Raw genomic sequence first — 7,531 nt, 5'->3', positions numbered from 1 at the left:
CACCAAGGGTTTCTTCACCCATGTATAACAGAAACACATTATCATTCTTTCCCAGCAGCGGTTGAGAAACTGTTGGCTTTGGATCAACTGTATCTCTGCTCTGAAGAAAAAGATAAACAGTAGAAAATCAATGAGGGTGTATGTGTTTTAGGCATGTAGTTGAAGGTCACTGCAACATTACAGCAAAACAGCTTTAGATGTTTTCTCAAGTGACACCTTTGTTTTATTTTTCATTTTTCTTCTTAGTGACATTTTGAGTTCCTTCTAACTTTTGTTCTGGACCTGATAAATCATCATACTTCTACAAAAACAAACAAACATAATAAACATGCACACAGACAACTACTCTGGTGAGAGTCGTATTGAGTAATTTCCGGGCAAAATGTCTGGCAGGGTATTTTGGAGTTTCAACAGAATGGAAACTCCAGTGACAATCTGATCAAAAATAATTGCAGGCTATGATTTAAATATCTTTATTATATTTATTGAAGTAATTATAAAAATATAATTGATCAAAATAATTGCACGCTATGATTTAAATATTTTTATTATATTTATTGAAGTAATTATAAAAATATAATAAATGATATTTTTGGATATCAGCAGAATGACTGGATTTACTAAAAGGTGGATCCCATTGTTTTCACATTGTTTAGTTTTATTTCTTGGGCCGTGTGCTAAAGAAAGAGGAAAATAAAATGCAGGTTTTGATCACCCAGGTATATCAGGTTGCCCCAATTATTCTGAAATAGTATTTGATCATTTGTGAATATAGGTTATTTACATTATTTGCCTTCCCTGGCAAAATATGTGAAAATTAAAACATTTTGCAAATGTTTGTTCTTTTGTTTTTTAATGTTACGAATACAGTGAACCCAAAAAAATATAGCTGTTTATTCTATTGATTCAAATTTACTACTCTTTGAGTTTTTAAGGTGGTATTGCTTAAAATAAAATAAAATGTGAATTTAAACTGTATTTTGTATTGTATACTGAATGTAGACTTAGAAGATGTGGTGATGCAGTTATTGACCCTTTGTGAGGCAATGGGATAAATATTTTAGCTGAAAAGCTTTATGAAAATACTGGAATGTATTATAATTTTAGTTTAGTGTATGTAATTAGCTGAAGTAGCCAAAAATATGTTTAGACTTTTAGATATATACAGAGCCAGACGAGCTGTTTCTAGTCTTTACTAAGATGAACTAGATGTAGCTTCATATTTAACAGACAGAAAGATAGTATCAATCTTCTCATCTAATTCTCAAAAAGAAAGCATATCACAGTAAGCCTGTATCCCAAAATTATTTCTAACTAATAACTATTTTCTCAAACAAATATACTCATATACTCTTATTGCAAGTGTTTTTAAGTTTGTAGGCCTAATAATGCTTTTACTTCACTTTCTAGTTGTGTATGGCAGCATGTTAGATCAAATTCATTGCATCATACACATGTTGTGGACTATCAATTATGAACAGAAAATGGATTGTTGACACTGACCACTGAACATTCAGTTGGCAAAATTTAGGGTTTACATTTTGTTGTTGCACGTTCAAAGGTTATTTCTCACTTTTGATTGAAGGATTAATCTCAGATCTCTTACAACAACAGCAACTCTGTGAACATTATGTCTTACCTTTTTTTCTGGATGACTCATTTGTATTTCATTTTCACTCCTGATAAGGCAAGGTAAGTTTATTTGTATAGCACATTTCAACAACAAGGCGATTCAAAGTGCTTCACATTAAACCATTAAAAGCATTTGAAACATAATTCAGAAGAAAACAAGGTTTAAAAAACAATTAAAAACATTCATTAAAACAGTAAAAACTTCCAAGAAGCAAAACATAGAATAAAAGTTGCAGTGCAGTTTTAGAAATACAATGCAGTAGTGAGATACAGAAATTGATTAATATCCTTGAATTGGTTAAATTAAAAGGCAACAACAAAAGTCTTCAATCTGGACTTAAAGGAGCTGATGGTCTCAGCAGACCTGCAGCGTTCGGGGACCTCGTTTCAGATATTAGATAGTAGAAAAGCTGAACGCTGCTTCTCCATGTTTAGTTCTGACTCTTGGAACAGAAAGTAGATTCGTCCCAGACGACATGAGTGGCCGGGATGGTTCATAAGGTAGCAGCAGATCACAAACATACTTAGGCCCTAAACCATTCAGTGCTTTATAAACCAGCAGCAGGATTTTAATTTCAATTATTTGTTGGACAGTGGGCCAGTGCAAAGATCTCAGAACTGGAGTGATGTGATCCACTTTCCTGGTCTTAGTGAGGACTCGAGCTGCAGCGTTCTGAATCAGCTGCAGCTTTCTGATTGACTTTTTACAGAGGCCTATGAACACACCGTTACAGTAGTCAAGTCTACTGAAGATAAATGCATGGACAAGTTTCTTCAACTTCTGTTTAGACACAAGTCCTCTAACCCTTGATATATTCTTCAGGTGATAGGCTGATTTTGTAATTGTCTTTATATGGCTGTTCAGATAAGCCCCAATCCTGCCACGAGCAGCCTGTGTCTTTGTTCTGTACATCAGGGGTTCTACTATTTGGACATGACCAACGTTTGTTTGAATAGTAATAATGAAAGTAGGACACTCCAGAAAGCAGATTGTCCTCAGCTGACAAACAACAGCCTCCTATACTCGCCCAAGGCCCTTTCTCTCTAATAATTAAACCTTATTGATATCAAGAGTGATTGATGATACAGCAAACAGTCAGTCCAGATAGGTCAGCTCTCTGTAGCCAAATGAATGATGTGGTCTGTGTAAAACAAAAGAATGCAAAATTAGACAAAAACTAATTTAATTGTATGTATTTTTTTAATAGTAAAAAAGAAAGAACAGAGAGAGAGAGAGAGAGAGAGAGAGAAAGAGAGAGAGAGAGAGAGAGAGAGAGAGAGAGAGAGAGAGAGAGAGAGAGAGAGAGCGCTCTCTACGGATCCGTTTCTGATTGGCGCAGATGGGACACGTGGCCGGGCTCATTTACATATGGACAGGTAAGGGTGAGAAAATTGTTTCAGCTATGCCGCGAACACACCGACCACTGACTGGATTAAGAGTTTTGTCGCTTTGAACCAAAAGTCACGTCAGGGCACGTCGTCGGCCATCTCACCTGGACGCTCCGTAACAGACAGGTAACCCGCGCTGATTTGATCAAATACAGATATCCTTTCAAAAGAAGATAACACGTAGCCTACGGGCTGAGCTTGACCCGAAACCTTTTCCATGAGTCAGAGAGTTTAAGGAGCTCCTTCGTGTGTTTACCTATCAGCGGTTTCACCTGTCATTTCACAGCAGCAGCCTCACTTGAGCCGCACCGGTTGAACAGGTGGAGCAGGACCTGCTGCATTCCGCCGTGTGCGCGCGTGCATCCGCCTGTGGCAGTTTTAAAAGCGATTGTCGGTGTGATCGGTTAACTGGGATTAAGGAGGAAATGGGCTTTTTCTGAGTCCGATTGAAGTAAACAGCATTAATTTAACACGTGAACAAATGTACCTGCGTTTACGTCGAGGGGCATTTACGTTGAGTTTAGTCCTCTTTTCTTCCCCTTTCTTCTTCTGCAATGTTCTTCTGTATCGTTATGATGACGAGTTACTCATGTCCACTCATTCCAGTCACACATGTTGAAATATGTGAAGGATAGCGATGCAGGCACAGTACAAAGGTAATTTATTTGATTCATTCTGTACATTTAACTGTAACGCTCTTTCGACAACCAACATTTATTCCCCATCATCTATTCAACTTAATTAATTGTGCGGCCCATAAAATGCCAACCGCAACTGCCCAGAGCCCAAGATGACACATTGTACATCTGGAAATGTACTCAAATTAAAATGTACTCAAAATAGCAAATAATCACATTTGAGATGCTGGAACAATTAAAATGTTGTTCAAAAAGTGAGCCAAATGATAAATCAATATTCCAATTAATTTCCTGTTGATAATTTAATCCACGACTGGTTTTAGCTGCAATGTGTTTCATTCACTTGTATTTTATAAATCAACATTCCTTCTCTTTCTACCTCCTCTGCCCTTGGGTCCTTACTTTTAGTCCAGCGCCCCCGAAGAATGTAATACAATAGAACAGCCCGCCTGTGACTACCTGTGTGAAACAAACCTAGCAGAAACTTGTGTGTTAGAGAAATGTTAATAAACCTTTGTGGCTTAGAGTTCATTCTTCCACGAGTTGTTATATTGGACTAAGTTATACTGAAGGATGTGTCTAAGGTTTTATATGCACGAGGCCACACAAATAATGTAAGAATTGTGGAGTAGATAGTCTTCAACAAATCCGCAAAATGCTGCAGGTCTTGACTGAGTCGTGGCAGTGACCTAATTGCTTCTCCTAAACATTTTAACTGGCCTCCAGTCAGTGTTTAGAGTTGATGCGATCTCTCTTCTGGTATTCAAAGCTCTCAGTGGAGTAGCATATTTCCTTGACAGTTAAGTTGCTTTCAAGTCACTAAGGTCCTCCAGTTGTAAGGTTTTTAGTCACTCATTAACTCGCTGAATCAAACACAAATACACTGTGCATACCTGAGCTGCTAATGCTCTCTCAGTTTTTTCTCACTAACCTAAATGATCTTAATTGCACCTCTTGGACAGTGATGAGACCCATTTTACAGACCCTTGATTTGTCTGTTTTGTTTTTTTCAGATGTTTTTTTCGCTGTTGTATCAGTCTAGCCGATGCTGGGATGATCCAGATGTAAGAACAAAGGCTTCACAGACTTGATCACTCTCTAATCCTCAGGGAGGTGAGTTCACACGGTCGCATCATCTCATCCCTGTGTTCTGTATGTGTTATTAAAGAGAGACTTATTTATTGTATGGGTCGTTATTCCCTTGGATGCTTCCTAAGAAGTATTATATTTTAGTACTTATTATAGGGACAATATAAATGCTCCCACAAGAAAAACTCAGTTTAAAGAATATATACTTGCCTGGAGACAAATTATACGGACCTGACAATAAACAGGGTTTTTGTGTTTGAGATCAATGTGTGGACTCCCCTTTTGTTGCCAGCCGTGAGCCAGGTGGTAACAAATGGGGGCTCGTCCAGGATCATGTTAAAAGGTGTTTTCCGCACAGATCTGTTGGTTTGAGTGTGTTTCTGACCTGCTGTAGTGGTACAGGCTTGTGAGTCATTTGGAACCCTTTTCCTGATGGGCATAATCAATGGGGGGCACCAGCTGACTCTCATTGACCCTTTATTTTGTTTGTTTGTTATTTGTGTGCAGTAAGTGGTTAGAGCAGTTGCTCGGGGGCACTTCCATGATGTCTAGGTGATTTCCAGCTTGCTGAAGGTTAACCGGGTTATTGGGTTGTGTGCTTAATTCATCCTGCCATTAGCCTGCAAAGTTCCCAAAATGGCTCCTATTTTGACCGGACTTGGAGTTGGTTTGACGTTCGAGCAACAACGACAACTTATGCAAGAGGAACATAAGAAAGCTGAGGAGTTGGAAAAATTAAAACAAGAGGCACATCTTCGGGAGGCTGAATTAGCCAATGTTCAGGTAAAACAACAGTTAGAGTTGGAGCGATATAAGCTGGAGCTTATAAGTGAAGGGAAACGTAAGGCTGATCCACACAAGGGAGAGCCAGTGTTATCATTTGATGTTTCTGTTAACTTAAGGTTAGTTCCAACGTTTAATGAAGGGGACCCTGACAACTTCTTTGTTTTGTTCAAACGCTTAACCGATGCTCGGAAGTGGTCAGACGCTGAGCGTACTCTCTTGCTGCAGTGTGTGCTCACTGGAAAGGCCCAGGAGGCTTTTTCAGCCTTGAGTGTTGCTGATGGTGGTAGCTACCAGTTACCAGTTGGTTAAGGCTGCTGTACTTAGGATGTATGAGTTGGTACCAGAAGTTTATCGGCAGTCTCACGTAGAGTTTGCTGTTGATTTAACAACTCATTTTAATTGCTGGTGTGCTGCTTCAAAGGTAGATACTAGGGAGGGCCTTGAGGAATTGATCTTGCTTGAACAATTACAAAAATGCTCTGCCTGACCGTGTGGTTACCTACATTCAGGAAAAGGAAGTAAGCAAGGTTACACATATGGCTAGGTTGGCAGATGAGTTTGACTTAACACATAAAGGATTTTTTGGTAAGAGCCGTGGTCGTGGAGTGATTGATTTTCCAAGCTCAGGGGCCAAATTCGTTTTCAGCTAAAGCAGACCGGGGGTTTCGGGGAAGAATGGACCCGAATCATGTCTGTAATTATTGTTTTGGCAAGGGTCAATGGCGAAATGAATGTCCAGTGTTTAAAAAAAAAAAAAAAGGTTAGAGCCTGGGTTTTTACCAGCAAAACCGTGTGGGGCTGTTGTGTCCTTGCGTGGGGAAGAAAGAGATTGTGCCATTGTTGTCGTGCGGGCACACACAAAGCCTTCTTCGATAGTCAGTGATGGAGGATCAAGGGGTGGAGCAAGAGCTGACCGGTTCCTCAACTCATCAGGAGATTGATATGCTGTGTTTGTGTCTGATGGTTGTGTTTCACTGGTAGGAAGTGAGACAAAAGTACCAGTTAAGATTTTAAAGAGATTCAGGGCCTCTGGAGTCATTTATTTTGGAGTCTGTGACACTGGTTCCAGTGCTGCGTCCCGAGGGATGGACTTGACAGTCTTTTCTGCGCCACAGCATCATTTGACGTTGGTCTCAAATCTGGTGCAAGGTGATGTGGTCATGGGAGTGATACCTTCACTGCCTATGGGGGGAGTACAGGTCATCTTAGGGAATGAACTGGCTAGCAGTCGGGAGTGGCCTGACGTGTCGGTGAATACTCTACCCTCCCAGGTAGAGTCAGAGTACTCCGTGACGCCTTCGGCAGTGCATCCTTCTTGTACTGTGACTCATGCGAAGAGTCGGACCAGGGGTGAGCCAGTTCTATGACAACCAACCAACCAACCAACCAAAAACAATCTCTCCAAGACATTGATTTGGATGTTGCGTATACCAAATCATTACCTAGACTTTAATTGACATGCTGCATGTCATCAATCAATAGTTTTTTATCTGGAGTTGTACATTTATTCTGCCTGACGTGTGTGACTCCCTCTCCAGCTCCCAGTCACCATGGTGACACAGGTGTTACTCCCACCTACAGTGTCGGTGTTTATGTCCACCGTGCTGTCCCTTCTCAGCCTGGCTCTGTTGCTGCTGCTGTGTGTCATCAGGAAGAAAAGAAGGCTGGAGGGAACATACAGGCCCAGTGCAGAGGAGAGGAAACAGGTGGGATCGGCGGGATCTGAAAAACCTGGCCTGACTCTCCCGTTGCCCAAAGAAGAACGCCTCATATGACGAGCGTACTGAAGTGGACTCGCCTGCAGATGGATACCTCCGGTTGTCTGACGCTGCTGTCCTCTGGGATGATCCGTGGACCGCAAAGTCTTGAGACGCGCTCAACACTTTGTGCCGTACCTTTTCATTCTTGGTGACAACAGATACACTGATCAGTCAATTCAATCGCTGCAGGGAAAGCGGAAATGGTCCATTTGAGTTTGTGGTATTCGTTTATCAAAA

At 40.6% G+C, this 7,531-nt stretch overlaps 1 long non-coding RNA gene across 1 annotated transcript; it reads left to right on the top strand.

Annotated features, from left to right (window-relative positions):
- The first annotated feature begins 3,019 nt into the window (after positions 1-3,019).
- LOC306738174 lies at positions 3,020-7,091 on the top strand. The gene is made up of 3 exons (XR_013771008.1): positions 3,020-3,147; positions 4,673-4,772; positions 7,073-7,091. It is a non-coding gene; the product is annotated as an uncharacterized lncRNA (long non-coding RNA).
- The last annotated feature ends 440 nt before the right edge of the window (positions 7,092-7,531 follow it).

This window comes from Taurulus bubalis (assembly GCF_910589615.1).
Source record: "Taurulus bubalis genome assembly, chromosome: 6".
Classification (NCBI taxonomy): domain Eukaryota; kingdom Metazoa; phylum Chordata; class Actinopteri; order Perciformes; family Cottidae; genus Taurulus; species Taurulus bubalis.
The sequence above is the reverse complement of the archived record's forward strand: the minus strand, read 5'-3'. Positions and strand labels throughout refer to the sequence as shown.